Raw genomic sequence first — 23,805 nt, forward strand, 5'->3', positions numbered from 1 at the left:
TACAGCAGGCTGCGACGGGGCAGCGTTAACAGCCCCGGCCCCTCGGCCTCAGCTGTCAGACTTGTACCTCATTCAAGAACACGTTTGTTTTCTTGACATCACTTCAAAAGAAAGTTACAGGTTGTCAAGGAAACTTAACGGTCATTTTCACTTGTTCCAAGAATAATTGCAGCAACACCACACGTATTCGGTCTGGGGGCCCCAGCACCTTCGGCAGGCGGCGAGGCGCTGGCCTCCAGAAGAGAGTTCACGGCGCTTCAGCAGGCGATTCGCAGAGGGGCAGCAGGCGAGACACCGAAGCCTGGCTCATCCCGCCGGGCTCCCCCCACAACCGAAAGGGCTGGCCTTTAACCAAGCCCCTCTCCAAACCCAGGTATTCCCTTTGCACGGCGGGGTTACGACCAAACTGAAAATAAAAGCAAGCAGTCCCCACACCAAACGAGGAAGCTCCCACAGTATCCCAACAAAAAGACTGTACACACATCATCAGCGCAAAAAGTCTACGTATCTGCACGGGCCTGCAAACCTCAATGTCAGAACCAGAGAAGGCAGGACAGCGTAACACAGAGCACTGGCAGAAAGAACAACGTCTTTCCTCATCTTCCTATCAGTAATTACTTCATTGGAGACCAAACATCCACCCAAACCCGAAGCCATCAATTCGAACGGACAGCGTACATCATTTTATTGCGCATGTTTAAGGTCTGTAAACGTGATGCCTTCCTTTTTCCCCAGCATCCGTCCTACAAAGCCTTTTAAACATTACAAATGATAAACTGAACGTACAACAGTGCGGCACAGGTTTAAACTCACAACCTGAGGCTCACCAGCTAAAGCACTGACCCGAAAACAGGCCGAACTGTTTGCCAGAGAAGCCACCACGCACCTCAGACGTAGTCAGAACACAGCAAGAGTATCTCGAGACAGAGCTTGAGAAAAAGCTATGCTTTTTGAGTCTACGCACCCCCTTAGAAGTCAAACAACTCTCTTTTGGAAATTAATTTGCAGCTGTGGATATTTGCTGTATTTCTACTTAAAAGCAAGGGGTGAGGAGAAAAGCTCTGAATAATGACTTCAAGTTTGGCAGGGTGTAACTATTACTTAGAAGCTACTTTACTGAGGAAATTCAAAACATCTGCCCCGTTCTGACACTTCTGTTTATTGTGCTAGCGGTCAAGACAAACCATACTTCGCTCCACGGCTCCACAAGACCTGCAGTATTACTCCAGCTTGTGCCCAAACCCAGCACAACCAGCAGTGCTGTTGGACGTACCGAGCCCAAAAGCCAGGCACAGTCTACATCGCCTACATGAAGGTGTTCGGCAGAACAGCTGACGACGACTCCTCACACAGAGCATCCCGCGCTCCCTGAACGCTTTCTTTAACCCTGAGTCCACGTAGCGAGAGCTGTGAAAACAGGAGCAAGCACCCACCTCGTCCTGACTGGCAGTGCCTCACAGCAGTGCTGTATCTTAAGGACACGACCGAGTGGCACCTCACTGAAACGGCCTTCCCGGATTCCGGAGAGATGGAAGCAAGCCTGCGTGACACTGTCGTTCTAACTTGAAAAACAGTTCAGAATTTAATCTCTAACATTTCAAGTGACTGACATCAGCCTCGCAGATCTGTCACCTTTAGTCTTTATGCTATATTAATCTCCATTTTTCTTCAATATTTCCAATTATTTGTAATTTAAATAGGTACTGAACGAATTTCCAAGTAAGAGTGGTAGGACAACGGGATCTGCTGCATTTCGACACACCTGAAGTGCAGACTTGGATGACGTGGTCTCACTTTCTTGCATTCTGAACACATACTGCTGAGACTTCAGCCTAACTCTCTTCCGAGACACGTAGCCTTCAAACAAAGCACAATAAAGTAGTTGAAGTAAGTAAGTTTATATCTTCTACCTTCTATCCCAGCGATTTTGAATTTTGTGCTAAACTCACTGCATGGTAACCAGCTACATACACAGACATGTTCGACAGTGTAGAACAGCAGACCCACACAGAAGTTCAGGTTTGAAGTCAAACCACGCACAGGCTTCTGTGTTGTCAAAACCAAAGCGTCTAATCTCTAACGGGAGAAATCATCCGCACCAAAGTGTCTATCTCTAACAAATCATCCGCCTCGAAATAACAACTGCAGGGATTTCCTGAAACAGGGTAGAGAGAGATCAAACATACTGCCTGCACTCACAGATTTTAGAGGAAATGCAATCTAACTCAGGCTCTGAATTCTGAAATACGCTCCGAACAGAGAACGCCACGATTCCCCGCAGTGCAGGCACAGAAGTAGCAACGTGAACGGACAGCTATTAGCAAATTCTGTTCAAAAGCATCTGTACGGAGACAGAAGCATCCCTGGGTTCCACAGCGAAACAATTAAGCACGTGCGGCTTCAGAAAAGCAGAACCACCCTCAAGCCTTACTGGTGTCCCAGGAGCTCTGATCTTTGGGACAACCTCATCGCTTCACAGAAGCACCTAAACACGGGGTAGTGCCACTGCAACCCAGCAGTACGGTACAGCTTTCCAGTCTGGGGAGACACAACTTGGAATGAGGTTAAGCTCGACTACTCTCCGTAGTCCAACAGCACACTTTTGATCCTTTGGAAATCAGATGTTTGTAGATGCTCCTGCGCTAGACCGGCTCCCATTGTTCCGACCCCCAGCACGCGCACCCCAGAGAAGCTGGCAGTGGAAGTCCTCACTGGTAAGGCAGCATGCCCCAAAACCAGCAACAGGAAACGGATTATCTTGAACGACAATCAACAGAACTCACTGCCACGCCGTAAAAGCTGAGAGTGCTGTGAAATTCCACAGATCTCTGGTTTAAATGGATAAGGAAGCTGGGGACAGCTCAAGGACGCGAACGGAAGCACTGTGAGAGAAGCAGCACAAATCCTCGCGGCACAGGACGAGCCAGCTGCTCAGCGGCGGCCGTTAAGCAGCCGCGATGGGGAAGCAGGGTTCGTGGTGGGGTCTGGGAGAAGTTGTCCTGTTCTCCTAAGTTAGCTTTGCACTCCTCTGCGCTCTCACCTGCACAGCAGAGCTGCTCTGATGTTCACAGCACCGCTCCAAAGAGCCTCCGAGGGCCGAGCACCACTGACTCACACCGCACAGCACCACCTCCCCGACGGACTCAGCACTTCATGCCACCACCTGGTGTCATTACTTCATCATCACTACCTGCCTTGTAATCACACATCCCCGAAAAAATGGGGTACGCTTAGTTACGCAAGTGACTGGTGCAGCTGTTACACAGAGAGTGAGAGGCTGGTAAATCTACCGCTCAGCATTACTTAATGATTTCCAGCTTCAAAGGAGTTAGAAGCCAAACCTTCCCAACAGTCATTAGAACCAACAAGGCAGAAAAAAATTGAACCACTTTCGCTTTATGAAAGAACGTTGGCAAGAGGCCCGAGTAACTTGCCCAAAGTTTAATGCGAGCGAAATCTAAAGGAATTCCAGAGGCTGCTGATTTACAGCTCCTTTCATTAGACAGCATTTGTTTCCAAATATCCAAAATAGCTAAAAACAGCTAGCACGACATGCTTCCAAACATATTAACTCAGAGATGCAAATTAAAATACCGCGAGGGAAAGTCCAGTTTGTATATAGTTCAGCTCTAAGTCACTGTGAAACTGAAGCGTGTGGCGGCTCTTCCGTGCGTTTCTCCTCAACCATCCGCGAGCAGAGCCTATCTTCCTACAACGGCTTCTCCCTGCGGTCCTTCAGAGAGCGGCGTTTTGAGATACTCCACAGCCTTTCTACGGCATCCACTCAGATAACAAAGAAATGCCCGTTAACAAGCGGTCTGAAATCTACTGTAGAAAACTCTACAGTGCCTCCGAAAGAGCACTTACACTTAAAGTCAAGAGAAAAGAATATTAAAAATATCCCAGCTTCCAAGCTACCTCCTGAGCCCTCTTGCCCTCCCCAGACGTACCGGTGGCACCTCACGGTAGTCAGGAGCAGGATGTAAGCCTATGAAAAAAGGATGTGCATGTTTTGGGAATACTGTATAAGAAGTAGCTATTTTAAAAGAAATTTAAAGTCTTCCCCACTGCCTTAGTTACTTTCACACAGTTGATCAGAAATATCAAGCAAGATTAACTAAATTCAACCTTTTAAATAAGCTATAATGTCCCTCAAGACTTTACTAATAAAGGTAGAATTTTAGTTTCCCAAACTACGGGAAAAAAGCATTTCTACGGGGTACCTTCATGCAATTAAAGAGCGATGTAGTTTCCGTAAAAGCAGTAACAAACAATTCTTTAGTCACTTTTACCTCCACTTGCGTGTATCTGGGAATTCATTCAGCCACTTCCCACCTACTTCAAGAGCGGTCGCACTAAAAACGACCACAATCCAAAGGAGAAAAAAGCCCAGTACAAAGCAGTCATGCTTTCCCCCTCCGGTGCAACAAGTGAGAAACGCAAGCCCTGCCCAAGAGTCCCGAGGCTTGCCCGGTCCTGGGATTTCGTACTATCAGTATAGAAACTTGATGTAAGAAGTAGGGGTTTTTTGAGATCATCAACTCTTCCCAACCTTACTTCTGTCGAGATAACGCTGCCAGGAATTCAGGGCCAAAAGGGTGTAACAGCTGTAAAACTCTCAAGGAGAATAACAAAAAAGCTCAGTTCTTATTTCCAGAAGATGGGTGAAAAATGAGGATACTGTCTATGTCTTCTAGAAAGCTGCCAAGAGTTCACCCTCCACAAGACACGATCTTTAAGGCCCCTTCCAGCCCAAACCATTCTAAAAGAGAACAATTTGTCCGGAGGTCTTCAATACCCCGCCGTCAGCTCAAGCATCCGCAGCAGCCTGCGGGCGCCCAGGCAGCAGCACGGTTTGACAAAGCTGCGGCCTCACGCCTCGTACTGACACCTCGTTTGGAAATTAATTCTCAGGCACTAAGGAAAAGCCTCCCTGGCTGAGCACCACACCAATCCTCAGGTACAGCTGCAAAGTGAAGACAGGCGTCAAATGACCAAGATTATCGCCCCAGTTATTCCAGACTGATTTCAGTCCACCAGCTCCTGCGTCCTGCTACTAACCTACTTCCAGCCCCGAGATCACTCAGCCGATGTTTGGTCTCTTCCACTTCCTCGTTTCCCAACAAAAATAATAATTAAAAGAAAAAAAATCCATCCACCAATGCTTCTGAGACTCAACGGTAATACGTGCAGTTAGATATTCCCACAGTCACTGGTTCTAACAGGAAATAAACGCGGCGGCTCACACAGACGAACGCTGCGCGGATCACGGACGCTTCTGGCATTTATCAGTGCACAGGAACACGCGGCACGGCGCTGCTTTTCAGGAACGGCGCTGCAAACAAAGTTACAGGGATCTCTCCTCCCACTGCCATTGCCACTTCACGCTATCATCGGAAGAGAACCTGGCTCCCTGCACAATTTCAGAGCATTTAAATTTTAGAGAAACTGCTGAAATAAAAAAAAAAAAAAATATTTGCAAACAAAGCCATCCTTTTTAATGATGCATATTTTGAAACAAAGGTTCACATCTCACTGAAGACTAAACGCTGTCCCTGCCGAAGCCGACGTAACTGACGGCAGTTTTGGAAAGAGGTGAGGCAAGGCCAGCTGCATCTCCCTGCGTCTGCGTCTTCCCAGCCCGCCAGCTTACAGCAGGAGAGCGAGGGGCCTGGGCCTTCGCGCTGCTCTCAAGCAACAATGGGGACTGCCTGGTGTCTCATGCAGAGAGCTGCTTTGGGTTTAACGCTTCCCACAGAGAGCAAAATAGTCATCCTGGGTTTTATCGAGCCCTTAGGATCATTTTCAGCAGGAGCAGCGTTTCTGCAGCAATCGTACCGCCTGGAGCCCAGCCTCACTATTTCACCGCAGTCCTCCCTCACACAACGGGTACGAAATGCCATGTACAGCCAGCAACCAGCTCAATCTTACATTAACATTTCAATATTACTGCGCTGTTCTGAGAGCAGAAGAATTCCTTTAAATGATTAGGGTAGTTACAGACCCTCTCATCTCAAGAGACTGTAAAATATCTCCCTTTCTCCCCTCTCCCTGGAGCTCATTTTCTACCCCAACTGTAAGAGCAGGCAGCCTGCTCCTCTCTACCCAAACACCGATTTCTCTTCCCGGCCTCTGCAACTCATTTCTCAGACTTCACACGCGCTCTCCTGGCAGCAAATGCCAGTTTTGAACACATCCTTTATAAATTCAGGTTCAGAGCGACTGCAAATTTATCCTCCTCTTCATCTGGACATCTGCAAAACAATATGCCAATCACAAGACGCATGAAATGACACCGGTAATTATAGAAGTAACTGAGACCGGTTACTATTTTAAACTCTTGGCCCAGCGCTGTGAATGTCTCACAGAGGCTGACCCAGCCACAAAAACAGCACGTTACGGTGACAGAGCTGGCAGGAAACCTTCTCAAAACTGAGAAGCACAACGCGGGACGAACATGAAGTCATCACGGTTTTTGAGTCAGACGATAAAGACCGCAGAAGGCCACGGGCAAGGTCAGGCAAAGGAGGTAACTGTAAGCCAGCTGAAGCCCATCCAGTGCAGTTATTTACGGCAACAGACTGCCAAACTGCCAAGCGGCACCACCGCTGCAGCTGAGAAGGAAATCGAGGACAGGGGTTTACTGTCAAATGCGCCGGCTGGAAAGAAGCTGGAGTCCACGACAAATCACCTGCAGCAGTCTGGAAGGCCCCCAAACACCATCCTACTGCTTCTCACCTGGCAATAACAACAACAGAGGTGTCACAGCGAAGCGCAGTGATTCCCGAGGCGGGGGACAGTGTCATTTCATCCCATTTTTCCTCTGCTGCCAGTGTACCGTACCGCTCCGACGCTCCCCGCTGACAGGTTAAGCCAGCTATGATCCATTTTAAGAATCTGTCAAGCCACTCGGTAACTAAACAAGCCGAGGAAAGTTGCCAGTTTAATACATAACACCACGCTGGCACCTCACAAGAATTTACATTTTCAGTATTTTTATCACCAAGATCTTCCCAAGAAATTTTATAATGTGGGTTATCGAGACTTTTTGACTGCACAACTTAACTTGCCTAAAAAGTGCCCAACTTTCCACAGGAGTTAAGTAAACGCCCTCCAAAACTGAGAGCACGCTGTAATGGCTCAAGGCATCCATGACAAAGTCTGCAGACACATCTGACAGCCTTCCTCCTGTGCATACCGGAGAGAGGAGATGGCAAGCCACCATCCTGGACCCAGTTCACATCCAAAAGGGCACAAGACGCTCTCGAGAGTCACCCCTGCTTATCCAGGCTCTCGTTCTAGAAAACCGCACGTCTGAATACTACTCTGTTCCGGACAAAAATTGATTAAACCCAACCAAGAAATCAAACAGTGGATGAGCTGTAACTGCGCTTTGGTAACACAACCGAAACCAAAGTTTTTTCAGCCAGGGCAAAGCTCCATGTCAGGAACCCGTTCAGTGCTACTCCCGCTGCCGCAGAACAGCCCGCCTCCCTCCCTCGCGCCCCACGCTGCTGCTTCTCAGAGAGACCAAAGAAAGTTCAGGCTAAATTACAACAAACCTCAACCCCCAGCTCAGTACAGTTCCTTGCACTGTGCCAGGTACACACAGCATTACAGCTGGTAAGGAAAAGCAAGCCCATTAAACTCTACACAGAATTTAAAATTTTAGTTTTAATATACAAAATCCACAGTAAATTAAAAACTAGCAGTTGCTCAAGTTCTGCAACGCTAAACCCAAGCCTGCTGAACTCTTCAGGTACACCGTGACCACACACCGACACACAGGCCATGGCGAGGGGGATGGGGACAGAAAAAAAAAATGTCGGCACACCATATAAAATCCCTTGCTAGAAAAAAAAAAAAATTAAAAATCACACAGAGCCCAAAGTTGGCAAGATCTACTTCTGGAATATACACAAATGTATAAAAACCACTACCTAAACTTATCATGCTCCCGACTCGAGGCACAAAAAGAATCGGTTTCCAGGAAAACACGCAGTTACAAGAACGTGGCACACCAGGCAGCCCAGAAGTCATTCCCATAAACCCTGGAAGTAGCGAAGCCTCTGTACTTTTCACCGTAACCTCTCACGCAGCTTTCACACGTCAGGCCTTGCTGCCGGGGGCACCTCGATCTTCACCTTTCCCATCATTTGCAAGAAAACCCAGGGTTGTCAGCGGTTTCCATCTATTTGTTCGATAGCACACGCAATGCCTCACATTTGTCACAGCGAGAGGAAAGAGGCACGTGAGAGAGAATTCATCCCCTATCAGTTATTTGCCCCAACTGCCACGAGTGCTGCTGAACTACGGCTCTGCAGCAGCTCAAGCCAGTCTCTTCGTTCACAGTGCCGCATCTCTTCCCTCAGACCAGCACCGCCGCTCGCCTAAGCCCTTGCCGTGCCAGCCGCCGGTGCCAAGCGCGCAGGAAAAACCCAGTGAGGCAGCAGACAGCACGGGCTGGGGGCTGTTCTCACCGATTCAGCGCCCAGGACCCCGTCAGGTGTTCACAAAAACACTAAACCCCGTGGCACAAAGGCACGAACTGCTATGAAACCACACTGAATCCGACCAAGCGCACGGACACCAAACTGTAGTCACGCCGTTTCCCTACGCTTACCCACAGACAAGGCATCTGAACACCAGAACTCGGCACCGAATTCACAGACAGCAATCAAACAGCTACGGCGACTGCTCAGCTTCCCTGCTCCTAAAAGACCCGTGGCTGGACTTAAAACACACACGGCCTCCGCCTCCTTCAGCCAGTTCTTAAACCACCACAGCTACACCCGGGCACTCGGAGCGCAGTCAGTGTTGACACTGTAAACAACTGGCTTGAGCTGTCGCGGAGCTGTAATCCAGAAGCACTCATTTCAGTTGGGGCATTGTAAAAAAGTTTTTTATGCTGGGGGTGGTGGAGCACTGGCCCAGGCTGCCCGGCGAGGCGGTGGATGCCCCATCCCTGGAAACATTCCAGGCCAGGTTGGCCGGGGCTCTGAGCAACCTGATCCGGTTGGAGATGTCCCTGCTCCTGGCAGGGGGTTGGGCTGGGTGGGCTTGAACGCTCCCAAAACCCTTCTGGGATTCTGGGATTCTCTAATTTTCAAGACTCCTCATCCTTCCCCAGAAGTGCGGTTACAGGGTACAGCACATCAGCATTTAGCGATCAGACCTGGAACTGGGAGGAAACAAGGCTCACTGGACACACAAGGAACTGGCGAGCGCGGCCTGGAAAGGTGCCTCCAGACACCACCGCGGTGATCTGCTGTCAGTGGCATTCCTTCAAAAGAAAGTCCAGAACTCCTCAGAGTAACAAAACACACCAGACTGTTTATACCTCTAGTATAGTATCGCTGTTCTTGCTGGGTTTTATTTCTAAGAATTGAACAGAAAGACGCAAGGATATCTTATTTACCTCTATGCAAGCGTTCCAGGGTGCCACCTCAACTGATGATCCCATGTAAGGTACATGCATAGCACCAACAAAAATCCCATAAAGAATATGCTCAGAAATCATGCTGCAAACAGGGAAAATAAAAGGAAAAGGGAAAAAATGCTCTCCCAAAAGTCTTGCTTTTAAAGTACGTCAGCTGTGCCTGTGGCAAGAGCAATGCTCTTTCTGAAATCAGTGAAAGTGCAAGTAAGGCTCCCGATGCGCACCACCGCGTCACACCAGCTTAATGATTTTTTTAAAGGCGCTTTCCAATTATACTGATGACTATTTGCATGGCATCTTCTCCGAAATTCAACTTGCATCACAAGAGCTCTGAGAACATTTCTTTTTGTACAACCAGAGAAACAACTCTGCAGAGTAAATGGAAAAAGTGTCCGGTTCCAAATCCTCCAAGAAGGCTTTGGCAGCCCACGGCGGACAAGCAGCACACTCCTAGGCCTTGGGTCCTTGGAAAGCTGGGAGGAAAGAGAGGAGGGGAAAAAAAAAAAAAAAAAAAGGAGCACTGCGGAGTTGTTTGGTACCTATTAAGAGAGTTACTGGCTAAGCAGCCAGAAGAAATGTGTCTGGCGAGCTCTGACAGTAACATGTTTTGCACCAACAAAAAGGCTGCAGATCTCCCGGGCAGCCTTCCACACGCGCCTAACTTGCCAGAAGGAATTAGCAGTAAGGAAATCTACCAGCTAAAACAATTCTTGGTCTCATTTTCGCTTCATCCCATTCTTTCATGATCATTTATTTTAAAAAGCCTTTCTTAATTTAAAGAGATCACTGCACAAACATCTCTGACACTCCACGTAACAGCTCCGAAGAGGAAAAACTGTCCTGTGAGCAGAAAGTCTCCCTTCCTAAAGAAAGTCTTCTTACGAGCCAAACGGGTATTTCGGGCTAAGGGGGCGAGGATGGGGCGGACAGGGATAGTGGGGGGGTTCCATTCTGTTTGCAACAGAAACGGAGCCAGTACCACGCTGGCGAGCAGAAGGCAAAGGTTTGTGGTGTTCCCCGGGGGCCCCCGAACACACGGAGTTCGTACAGAAATTTGACGTTTTTCCTTGCGCGCTCACTCGTTTCTAGCAGTATTTCAAACCACCTTCTCCTGCTGCAAGCAAGTTCTATTGAGAAATATTTGTAACATCTCAGAGAGTAAGTTCAAAGCAGAGGCCAAACACCACTACTCTTATTTGCAGATACAAATCCACCTGCCACCAACCCAGACAAACGCCACGCCAGTTAGAAAACGCTGCTGGGTGAGGGGTCTGTCCTGCTTATTCCCGTTTGCAAGGGTCTCGTTTTCTTCACTTGCCCTCTGACGGTCAGCTCAGGGCACGTTCAGACAGAAAACGCCATTCTCCCTTTTCTAGGAAGAGTATTTCCCACCTGAGGTAGCCAAAAAGAAAATCAGCAAGCATACGGACTCCCAGAGAACCAGAGCCTGAAGTGTTATCCAAAATTGATGTGAAGTTAATTGGCAAACGAGAGCACAGCTAAAGCTAACTCCGCAAAAGCCAGGAAACCCAGAGCAGAAGTACCATCCACACACTCGGCCGTAGCGGCTGCGATCTCTGAACTGGCACGTACCCGCCGGGGCCGCACCACACGAATGATTCAGACTGGTTTTGAACCAGCAGACGTAAGTAAGGAGGAAATGCCTCATTTTACGGGCTGTGGGGTGTCCCACAGAACTGGATGCTTTTCCCCTGACGCTGTGTAACTGTGGCCTTGTGACAGCCACGCTGACCAGCTCACAGCCCGTCCCCAGCGGGTGCCAGGGCTCGCGCTGTGACAGGAGACAACACACACGTGTCCAGAAGCACCGCAGACCCCTACGCCAAAACATAACGATGCAAATAAAGGCAACGGTCCGTCCGTGTTGAGGATTACAGCCCGACAGCCGTGCTGGGGCAGGCAATAATCCTCAAGCGCTTGCTGCCCTGGCCGGTACGGTTTGAGAGAGACTCCTTAAGACAAAGTAAACGGCACGGCAGCCTCATGCAAATTAAGGAGTTGTGCAGAGCACCATTTACAGTTTAGCAGCTTTTACCTCAACAAGGATATGAGCCAGCATTTCCTGTAACAGCAACAGCCGCAGAACAGAGGAGACAGAAGTGCATCTCTGGAGATCGCCCAGTCCAACCTGCTGCTTTGCAAAGCAGCGTCAGCCACAGCTGGCTGCCCAGGACGGCGAACAGGCCGGTTCTGAACATCTCCAAGGATGGAGTCTCCACCACCCCTCCGGGCAGCCTGTGCCCGTGTTCAACCACCCTCACAGTAAAAATATGTTTTCTTATGTTCAGTTTCCCACATTTCAGTTTGCGCCCACTGCCTCTTGTCCTGTCACTGGGTACAACTGAGGAGAGCCTGGCTTCATCTTCTTTAATTCCCCCATGAGGGATTTATACACATCCCTCTTCTCCAGCATGAGCAGCCCCAGCTCTCCCAGCCTCTCCTCACAAGGCAAATGCTCCAATTTAAGACTTAACCAACCGCCTGGCTCTTTGCTAGACTCTCTCCACTACGCCCCCGTCTCTCGTCCCGGGGAGCCCAGCACTGGACCCAGGACTCCGATGGGAAGGATCACCTCCCTGGACCTGCTGGCAATGCCGCACGTTGCAGCCCTGAAGGCTGCTGGTCACTTTTGCAGCAAGGGAGTGTCGCTGGCTCCTGGCTAGGCTTGTGTCCACCAAGACCCCGAGGTCGTTCTCTGCAGAGCCGCTTTCCAGCGGCTCAGCCCCAGTCTGCATCGGTGCACGGGATTATTCCTCCCCAGGGGCAGGGCTCGGCGTTTCCCTTGGCTGAACTTCACCAGACTGCTACCGGCCCATTCTCCAGCCTGTTGGGGTCCCTCTGTACGGCAGCACAGGTCTGTTAAGCCCTCCTCTCAGTTCTGTGTCACACAGTGCACCCCAGATGTGCGTCATGTCATCCTTTCAGAAGACGTGCTGTTATTTGTCAAGACAGGTGAGCGTGCATCGTTCAAAAAGGGAAGAACCAAGCTTCTGAAGATGGCAGTACTTCACAACAGCAGTTCTGCACGGTAGGTGACCAGAACAGTATTGTGCACTTAAGAGCAGAAACAAGGAAAGAGTTGCTAGTGAATCTGTTCAAAACAACTGAAAAATACACTCCAGGCACACCAACAATACCTCTGAAGTCATTCTTTCTCCACCTCCTACCACCCACCAGCTGCTGTGTTTGAAGGGATTTTAGCCTGGTCAGACTGATGGAAACCTTGATGACGTTTTAACCTACACTGCACAGAGAAGGAACTAGACGTTAGCGTCTTCTGAGAGTATTTTAACGCCTCAAGTTCTCTCCCGCTGCTGAGGCCCTGAGCACTAACAGCACTCCACTATTTCTTTCCTTCCGCTGCTGCACACACCGCTGGTTTCCTGGGGATTTAACTGCTGCGACCTGCCTAAAGACAACCACTTGCCACACACAGACCACCTGAGTTACAGCATTCTGTACTACTCTACTCCCGATCTTTTGGTACTGCAGTATCAACGCTGCGCCGCTTCCCTGCACATCCACGCTCCGTGCCGTCAACCCCACTGCAACGGCCTGGCCCCACTACAAGGTTACTGGCTGTCACCTGTTGCCTCTGGCTGCCGCTCATCACGACCAACACCTCCGTCCCACCACCGTCCTGCCCCCCTCTTCCAGCTCCGTGACCCCATCACTGTCAGTCACCGACGAGAGGTAGGGATGGCACGGCAGAGGACAAGCCCTGCTCTGGCAGAGCTTGGATCCAGCACCACGCCTTGCTGCTGACGTACACCCACAATACAGGTAACAGACGACTTACAGCAGTCTGCTCTTCTTTGGGCTCAAAATGCTCCGAATCTACACTTTAGTCTGTCAGGGGAAGAAAATAATGAGCTACTCAATTATTTCTAGAGCTCACTCTCAACCTCTTCAGCATCCTACTTGAGACTCTTCAGGAATACACTCTCAGTGCTTGTTTCCAAGACGAAGCAACGCTGATAAAAAATTTCCTCATTCGATATAACACAGCCGAGATTAAACCAAAGGTCTGTGTTGATTCCTCTTATTCACACTAGGCATAAAGAACAGTGAAGAATCCCAATGGAGGACAGAAAAGCTTGCTATGTAAATAAATACTATAGCTCAAGAAGAAAGATTTTTTTCCAGATTATCACAAAATTATACCTGAGAGGTCTGTGCTTCTTCAGACAAACTAAAGCAGTACTGGTATCTAATAAGCACTGGAGCTGCTGAAGCCCACCACTACCTCGAGAACAAGTCAATCCCTTTCAAGCAGTCACGTTTCTCTTTCCTACCAACTACACTTCTCCCGGGAAGTAGCTGCTGATGGAGTCACAAGAAGGCAAAATAAAAAATAGAAAGTTAAAGGCAGGAAATACAGAACGCCTCTTCACCAACCTTCTACTTCTTTCTAGCCCACCTAATCTGTAATTTGGAAGGACTCAGGCTTCATTAACACCAGGCAGAATTTGGAGCAATGCGTATCGTGCCCGCCCTTGGCAGTCATGCTATCTTTGGCGGTAACAGAAAATTCAACTTTACCACCGAGGAGCCTCCCTTACCTGAAAGAACGTTTTCCTCTTTAGAAACCTACCTGCAGACACCTTTCGAAAGCCAGATCTTGGCAGGCTTTACATCAGTTCCTCCCCAAGCATACGAGTGTCACATCAACCCAACAACAGAAACAGACGTTACGGAGCGTTATCTGATACGCCCCACACGCTTTCATGAGCAATGCTAACACGGGCAGGCGTTATTTTAAGTATGGTCTGATGCAAGCAGTAAAGCCCAAAGCATAAGAGTGAAATAGCAAGATACAGATCTGTCTTCTACAGGTACAGAGAGCCTTCATCTCCTGAGATGAAACACTTAGGCAATCTGCTCCAGCCCTGGTGCCACACTGAAGCTCGAAACAGACAGATAGGTTTTGTGAAAATAAAGCCAAGGGACATTATCTATGGAGGGTTCTCTACGAAACTCTGCAAGAGTCACCACTGCAGTTTCAAACACCTTTAGAAGTTGCAGGACACGAATAAAGCAACTACTTTAACATCAGCGTTTTACATAAATAATGTTCTCATTCATCGCTATTCTCTTTGTTCCCACCCCTCATTCATTTGCTCGATTCTTTTTTATAAACTCCAAACAAAAGGCAAAGCAGGACAGACTAGAGTCCTCGGAGGCAACGACGGCTCCAGCAGCTGTCCACACACACCCAGTTGGCACACGCGTCCCACTGGACATCAAGCTCTTACGATCTCAGCAATTTCTGCCAAGCTCTGACTGCACATGTACACATCAAAGTCCCGAGAACACGAAACACAGAAATGAATTATCGCCTTTATTCCCTCCTACAGCTGAACATACAAAATTACAAATTGTACGCAGCTAGCTTTGTAGTTAGCTATTATCATAGTACCGGGATAACTTCAAGCCTGTGAAAACCATGTTTTAGTCTTAGTACAAAAAAAAAAAATGAACTTAGTTTATCATTATTTTATTACTTCATCTTCCTTCCACCCCCTCAGAGCCTTGTAACTTTCAGAGGTGAACAGTCAACCAGTCAGAAGCTCCTGTTTCGTACAGGCGAAGGATGCCTCTCCAGAGGGGGAAGAAAGAAAAAAAGAACGAAAAGAGGATTTTGCCTGTAGGACGCTTCCAGAGCAGAACACCAGCAAAGCTTTATCTGAACGGCAGAACGGCCTGTCGAGTTTCCCCCGGTGAGTGCACCTCTGAACTCCAGCCCAGCATCTGCCTCCGCCTCCCAAGCCTCAGAGACCGCGAAAAGGAGAGGATGGGCCATCACCCTGCAGACACAGGCAAACACCTCCTGAGCAACGCGAGTCACATCCCCCAGCTGGAGTTTTCCACGCTACATCCACCTGCTATCCCAGCTCCACGGCACCAGCTAAGCAGAGGCCACCACGCACTTTGTCCATGGCACTGTCAGGAAAGGTTCCGTATCTGGATTTTCACGTTTCAGAACCACCGAACCCAGCACTGTACGCCCTGCCACAGCGGGGAGACCTGTGCCGTGGTACCAGCTGCGCAGCTCATTTTCCCCGAACCTGTTCTATGCAGCACTCCGGCACAGCGTTCCCCTGCCACATTGCTCAGGCTTCCCTTGTGATGCCTCCCGCCCCACCACCAGAAAGAGAGGGGAAAACCTGTCCCAAATCCACCCGCCAGAAACGGCGCAGAACCTCAGAGGGCACCTCTGCAAGGGGCACTGGCATCGCCCCACGGCAAGCACGGGCGACGAAGATGGAAACGCTGAACGGAGGATTCTGTTCATCCTCAAACGTCACCATACAACTCAGATGTTTCAGCTTCCCGAGAGGTTGCTTAGCCCGAGCTGCTGATTTGAAGACACTTAGATGCACTTACAATTCTCCGATAAAATTTACTCTTAGTCAAAACAGTATTTCACCCGTCAGCCAAAACTCTGCTTTTGTTTTCCTCTTCCAAGCTAGCAATATTAATGTCTTCATTTTTTCTTACCGCCTAACTGACAAAGGAAAAAGCCATCTCCACGTACATTCCTGGGCACAAACAGGAGATCACAGGTGCTGCAGGAGAGCCTGGTACACCAGCACGGTACGGACTTGTGCTGGTTTGGGTGTTGTGTTGGGTTTTTTTTTTCTTTTAATAAAAAACTGCCGCAGGCAAAAAATGATGAAGGCCTGTCTGTTGTACAAATACGCACACAAAATTAAGAGCTACTTCTAATTATTCTTCTGAAGTTCCCTAATAAAGAGATGATATCAAGAAGTACTTTGTTTTGATGATCAACTTTATCCTCATCCAGTATCTAGTTCAGCAGCCTTCTAATTGATGCCCTGCCTCATGCTAAGGACAGAATTTGCACAGCTTCTTTATTCAAATGTTACATTTTTAATTAAACGCAACACACCCAGACACTGAAAAAAACTGCAGCGCTTCAAAAAAAGCAGGAAAAAGCTAGCCAGAAAAATGTACCAAAGACACTGTGAACATAATTGAAAAAAAAATTTGTTTTTCTAGGTCAGTCAAAAGCATATGGAGCTACACACACACCAGGGAACTAAACCCCCACAGCCTACCAGCTTCCCATTATAAGGGCATAGTTACGTCAAAATTTTTAACTTGTATTTCACTCTATCGCTAATAATTTAAGACGATTAATACTCCAACGCTTTCAGCTGCTGCCCTCTCTGCCGATGGGGAGTCCCTCACGCCAATGCCCGTGGAAGCAGGCACCAGCAGCGCCTAGGAGGAACCCCGGGGGATTTCGGTGCTCCACTTTAAAGACCAAGTGTAAGATTTGCAACTTGATTTGCATGTTAAAAAGCCAGCGCACACTCCTGTTAAAGGAGCAATACAAGATCATGGGGGTTTTTAACTGGCAGTTCACGCCTCTGGCCCGGCTCCTCTTCACTTGACTGCTTGCAGTAGCGAACAAGACTTCCATGCCACTTAGACCCGTTACTACATGTTGTTCAAGCAACAAATTTATTTTTTTCCGGGATCACCATCACAGCCCTTCAGAAATAATAATTATTAATTGGACCATTATCTCAAAACCGAGATGCTGGTATTCACTGGGGCACGCAAGCAGCCTTTCTCAGAAAACCCAGTTTGTCAAAATCGTTTCCCACACTGACCTCTGGACCCTGGAATTGTATTTTTTGCTGCAGACGCAGAATAAGGCAATATTACAAAAGAAACATCATACCACCCAGACTACTGGACAGCTGAGCAGCAGCATTTGCAAAGCAAGGTTTCCTGCTGCGCTTTACAAGAAGCCGTACGTATCAGTACCGCGATGTCCCCAAATGAGCACCAAAAACAACTGCTTGCATTCCTTTAATGGTCCTTTAACAAAAGTCTAAGGCTTCTAAAACTGCACTCGCCCTCGATTTACATTAAAGCAGTTCAGCCCTTTGCACGCTGCAGTTTTTACCAGAACATGCCGGCACTGCGCTGTTCTCCCAACCAGACTACGTGGAAACAAGGCACAACGTTGCTTTGCCAAAACTGCGACAAGCCAGCGCCTTCAAACAGGATGTTAAACAACATATGCATTTTAACTTCCTTCACCTTTCAGGACATCACAGTCCACACCAAGCTTACGTAGTTCTACAGTTAAAATAAATATTAAAACACTTGAGAAGAAAAATCTTACCAATTACAAGGGACCACCAGCCTGTTTTCACCACTTAAGCTGTGTTTATGGGCTAAGCTCCGCCCGTCAGCAAACATCTTGTAAAGAAAACAATCATTTGGAAATCTCAGACCCACCCTTTGGAGTTCCCAAACTGGCTTTACCTGGACAAATAAACACAAAAGCTCAGTTTGCTCTTGAAATCACAAACCAGAACTATGCACTGATGCTGTTAGGCCACAGTTTGCCCTGTATTTAAACCTACACTGCTGAAAGAAAAAAAAAAATTGTTTTCCTTTTCCATGCAGTATTAGCAGAAAAAAACTTCAGCTGGATCCCTCCACCAAAGTGGTTCACAACACAGCTGCACAAACGCTTGTGCCAGCAAGGAGGGCGGGTAGAGAAGGGACGAGGAACGGGTACGAGCAGCAAGAAGGGGACAGCTTTCCGCAGCAGTGCCAGCTTCAATGCACGTCAAACTGTGGCTTCAAGCACAAACTGTAAGAAGTCGTTCACATAGTAACGAAACGGCCTTAATCATAACTCAAAACACTAATAAAAAGCACAGAATCGCTAACAGAAAAGGTGAAGATTTCAAATGGCTGCAAAGGATGACATTTATTTTTCCACGTTTAACACCGAATTCTAGGGATTGCATAAACTTTGGGAAAATAAATGAACATCAACTTTGCACAAAAGACCATCAGTACGTATGCTCGGTCTCTATAAATACCTCGGAGAATGCCACTGTGACAGCTACAGGAATAGAGGGTCATCTTTGGGATCATCTCCGACTACCACAAAACTTCGTATTCAAGCCTCACTGGTGTTGCAACTGAATGTTCAGGTGCAGGGAGGCATCGTAAGAGAGTACTTCGACGTAACACTCAAAGTCTACTTGAGTAACAATTCCCAAGCCAGCAATTCCATTTCAAGCAAAGCGCACTACAAGCAGCAGGAACGCCTGCCCCGTTGCTGCAGACGGGCATTCCCCGCAGCGCCGAGAGCACGTGCCACCATCAATTCTGCGAGAGCACCCAGCACCGCGGTGGGCCTCACGAGCAACTCGGCTTGAGCAAAACACCTTCCGGTCAACTCAAACCTGACTTCTCAAACGATAGAAAACACAGAAGACTATCAATCCTGTCTAAAGCGGAGAGAGTTCTTTCTGCTTTCTACAAATTCTGAAAGTAAGGTGTGGGGTACTTTTCCTCAGCTGGAAAATACGACAGTGACATTTTAGACAACGCTCTTGTTGCTTCCGTATCCGAACGGCACGATAAAGCACCGTGTTAAGAGACGCCCCTCCCAGTTTAGCAGGCTGGTACATTTGCGTGTGCAGTACCGTGCTGTACAGAGGCACCAGCTCAGGTTTCGGAAACGGAGAAGGCACACCAGCCCCGCACCGAGCTGGAGGTGGTGTAGGGGACGCTGCCAGCCCCAGAGCTCCCCCACAGATCTCTCTGCACCACGTTCAGCCGCATGGTACAGACACAGCCTCGGGGGCCTCAGCTAAATTTCCCTCCACTGCTGCATGGAACAGACCCAGCAAGAACAAAGAAGAGGCAAGGGCAAGGGAAGCACCCTAGGTTTTAAGTAAGAAATGTCATTACAGAGGAACAGCTTGTGGCATTCAGTCCCTGAAAGCAGGCAGCAGGCGCTGCCGCAGAATTTGGTGGAGAAAACCCAGTATGGGACTACGGGAGCATCATCTGCTGAAGAACAAGAACAAAAGCAGAAGGAAGGTCTTCCCAATCCCACCAGTATACTTCCCAGCATACTGAGGTGGTGTTAAGCATTACATTTAGACAAAGCTTTCCCCTCTTACCTGGACAGGTAAAACGCTCCCACAAGCTCTTGGCCTAACAGCCATCCCTGACACCAGGCTTCATCAGTTATACACACGCCAAAAACTGCCAGCGAGAAATGCATTTAGAATTCCACTTGTACCATCAGACTTCCCTTGCTTTTTTAAAATACAGCAAATTACCCAGTACGGTTTTTATCTTCTCTGCCCAGCTATTTTCTTTACTCACATACCTCAAAAGCGTCCCTAGCACTAACACGCGTAATATTTCGCCATTTTCAGGCATGGTATCCATTCCAATAATTATATTTTTCCATGTTATTTTGGCTTAACTTCACGCTCCGAGATGAGTTTTCCCAGGCTTTCCATCAACACTATCTGGTCTTCCCCCATCTCTTCCCCATTGGGAGCCTGCGTTCAAACCAGCCAACGTACATAAATTGCAGTGATTTCCTTCCAGCAAGAACTGCCTTTCAAGCAGCAAAACTTAAACACGCAGCCCAGCGGAAGCCTGTTTCCTTTCATCAAGGGCCTCTGAGATCCCCCTGTTTTTCCAAACACTAGGTCTGCTGTTTGGTTGCTAGTGATTTGGTAAAGTTTCAGCTTTTCCCAAAATAATACACCCATGACCCGGGCACAGTCCACCAGCTCCAACAACAAACTGTGATTATGCAACAGTATTTTCCTCACCTGGCAAACATCTACTGTGACTAGCAGGTGATTCAGTTTCACTTCACAGTTCCTTGTAAAAACTCAAGCATACAGCCAAACCCCAAGTATACACTGAATATTTTCACTTGCTGTTCTCTTCTAAGACTAAAAATAATTAAATAGTTTTGTTCTTGGGAACTGTACCACTTCATTCCAATGTCTTCTGCCAGGTATTTTAAAACACAGCACTTATAAGCTCGCTTCAGTTGAGTAAAAACTTTCACTCATGAAAAACAAAGTGGAATCGGTGAGGTTTTTCCTGCAAGACACAACATTCTTTAGCAGCGCTGCTCTTTAAAATGGGGACAAGCAGGATCGGGGAGGCCATGGACACACTGGACGAAAGCTGCCACACTGAAAGCACTACAGATATTAATGCTGATTGCCTCGAACAGCTATTTTATAGGGACTACAGTTCGCCAAGAACAAAGATAACAGAAGTACCAGGAAAAACAGAAGTAATGAAATTAGCTGCCTGTTTCGTAAGAGGAAACAGTGGGTACAGTGTAACATCAATGAATTCAAATATGCATTTATTCCTGGCATCGCATCTCTAAAATATTATGCGTCTTCCTGCAAAATTCAGCATCCTCAAGTGCCTTCGTATTTTTGTAAACTACTCTGCTACTTCATCCTTGAGTCTTCACAAAATCCAGACATTGTCACAGTCTTCAGGACTGGTCATAACAGTCTTTAGAGAAAGTACAAGGAAAAAATTCAATATTTACATTTGCTAAAACAGTGATAAACTTCTTTTCAGCTTAGGGTCCTCCTCATGGTAGGCACTGAAGAAACATGGAGCAATCCTGTCTGCCGCACCACGGAGCTTACTGCTGATTCCCGACCCCCTCCGGCCAGCACCTCTACCTCTCCATCAGAATCTGGCAAACCAACCGTGCCTATCATGTATGTGACAAAAAATTAAATTGGTTTTACTGTATTAGTCTTAAACAGGTAACTATATGATTCTGAATTATTTATAGGCACTGCTTTCAACCTCAAACTTATCAGTCAGCTACGAAAGAGGAAGAAGATTCACCAAGCAGAGCTAAGGGCACAGCACATTGCAGAACATATCCAACGTCCGATTCACCTTACGAGGCACCAAGGGCAGAAGGCAACCTCACCGCGATGAGGAGGTCCCCACCAGAATCTCCGCCTAGCACGAGAAGTCTTCTGCAACAGGATCCGTCTCACCTAACGTGCAGATATTTATACTACGGATGACTAATCTGAATTAGTCACCCAGACTCCCTTTGCAGTAGGAGAGAAATGAGCACTTCTACAGCAAAACTCAGCTCTATTTTAGACTTCTGCATCAAAAGAAAATAAGCATCTGTTTCTCTCCATTGACTAAAAAAGGAATCCTAAACGGTTACCTCAGATGTAGGCATTTACATCACAGATATGTGAGCTTCGGTGAGAGGTCTCCAGCCCCTTGAAAGTGAAGGCAGAGTCTGAAACACAATGTCAGGGAGGGGAAAAAAAAAGGCTTAGAAAGTCTGAAAAAAAGAGAAAAGAAGATATAGGATATATCACAGACAACAGACAATGTAATGTTAAAAAGTAATACAGTAAAGGACTGGGAGAACGCAGAAGCAGTAAAAAACAATTGAGCACTAAGAAAAACAATCTTCCGTATAAAAAAAAAAAAAAAGGAGGGGGGAGGGATAACATGCAATAGAACTAATTTGAAATCCATCACTTAGTATCTTCTAATTTGTTAAACAGAGTGTTGATTGAGCATCTGCTGGCCATTAATCGGGTGCTCTGGCTCAGCAGCTGAGGTGCTGGGACGCTGGGGATGACCTGGATATTCTACTCGCCAGGCTCGGTGTGAGTTACTCTAACACGGAATCGCGGCTTTTGCTGACGCCCTGCAGCCCCGCTATCCCCAAGCCCTTTACATTTAAACTGTCCAGCAAACGCTCCAGCAGCAGTGCTCGTTCAGGAAAATAAACCACCAGAAGAAGAACAGGGGAAGCGAAGGCAGACTTCTGACAGACTGGCTTCCTGTAGAGTACGGCACCAGCGCTAACGCAGAGGGACACACCAGGAACACCTTGCACCGCAAACCGAGATGAGTTACATTGAACCACACCCTATTTAAATGCAGACTGTGACAGACCTGCTCTTTTCCCTCTCCTCCTTCCTGGGTCACACGTTCCCACATCCTCCCCTGTGTCAGCGCCGTTTACGCAACGACACATCGAGCTGGTTGAGGGAGCTGATCCAGCTGACAAGTACTCCCTCTGAGCAGGGCCAGCGTTCAGCCCGCTCAGCTCTCCGAGGCGGCATACCACACAAATATTAACGCCAACACACGGCAGCCTGGACCCGGGCCCGTTGATGTCGCTGTGGAACTGCGCCCTTAGTCCTCTGGCTCGGGGGGACAGGACAGGGTTTTCAACCTGATAGCATACAGTCTCAATTATCCTTCTAAAAAACCAAGAAACCTGTCTTAACATAAAGTAATTAAATGGCATGCCAGAGGATCTTTTGAGGGAAGAAAATGAAGAGTAAACAGCTAAAGAAACACAACTGTTCTCATCCCATTCCGCTGCGTATGCAAGAGGCTGAAACAATCCGTAGGTTTTGCAAGACTACCCAGAACGAAAAGATACGCAGAAGAGAATCTAAGTCACTTATCACAAAATGTCACGGCATACCCATCATGCATTTTCTCAGCTAACATAAATAAGCCTACCAGAGAAAAATCAAAGACAAAACTGAAACTGAAATATCTCGTGTTCTACTTCCTTCTTCCTTCCTGTAGGTTGCAGAAACAAAGACCATCTCCACTACCGCAGTCTTCGCATTTTTTGTCTTTCTCCCAGTAAGCAGTGCCAGTCTCTGCTTTGCTGCTACTGCTCCTAATTCTGCCAAACAAAATCAGAATCAAAGTGACTTAACAGTTATCAGTGTCACTGCAGGCCACAATGCTCTGAATAGCAGCAAACTGCAGAACTGAAATCAAATTTAAAAAAAAAAAATAAAAAAAGACAACTAGCATAGGCATACCGGAAAGAGCAGCAGAGGCATTTGCCAACTGAACACAAACTTTGAAACCAAGTAATCAATACGTTTGGAAAGTTTTCTTTGCAAACCATGTAGATTGCCTACCATGCCACCTGCCAAAATGAAAGCTGGTGCAAGTTTCTGCTTTTGTCCAGGTCAGGAAAGAGTTGCAAGCTCTGCCTGCCTGGCTCAAATAACTTCTTGAACTTGGCCACTTAACTGTGATGTTATTTTCTCACGCCTTCCGGTTTCCCCTTCTGCGCAGAGAAGATTGTGTCCTTAAGCACACGACATTGACCCAACGGTAAGAAATTCAGTATTTGCAACGCTGCGACATCCAGAGGCGCGACTCCAGGGACGGGCTGCCCCCGCAGCAGGCACCACGCACGCTGAAGGCACGGCCGCTGCCGGAGAGCTTAGAGACCGCGCACAGAGCGAGAAAACAGCTAGGCACAAAGAAAGAGAAACTGAGAGGGAAAACGAGTAGCAGTCAGCAGTCACAGCTCAACAGCTGCAGAGCTTCCATGCTCAGGCTAACGATTTTAACTTCCTCCTTCTGACATGACGCTCTCCTAAGCTGGCTTGTCCTAATTTTGCTGACAACCCCCTTTCCAAAGCTCAGTGCCACACGGTGTTTAGTTTGAAGTCACCCCTGCCAAAGATGAC

At 47.8% G+C, this 23,805-nt stretch overlaps 1 protein-coding gene across 3 annotated transcripts in view; it reads right to left on the reverse strand.

Moving 5' to 3' along the window:
- Positions 1-23,805, reverse strand: part of PPP6R2 (protein phosphatase 6 regulatory subunit 2) — a 96,947-nt gene that overhangs the window by 69,359 nt on the left and 3,783 nt on the right. For 2 of the 3 annotated variants that reach the window (XM_086743807.1, XM_086743824.1), the window contains exon 2: positions 21,501-21,578. The exons of the other annotated variant lie outside the window; for it this stretch is intronic. The gene's annotated coding sequence lies outside the window, so the exon portion shown is untranslated. The remainder of the gene's footprint in view (positions 1-21,500; positions 21,579-23,805) is intronic. 3 annotated transcript variants of the gene reach the window in all.

The sequence above is a fragment of the Chlamydotis macqueenii genome, chromosome 1 (assembly GCF_036417535.1).
Source record: "Chlamydotis macqueenii isolate bChlMac1 chromosome 1, bChlMac1.mat, whole genome shotgun sequence".
NCBI classification, from domain to species: Eukaryota; Metazoa; Chordata; class Aves; order Otidiformes; family Otididae; genus Chlamydotis; species Chlamydotis macqueenii.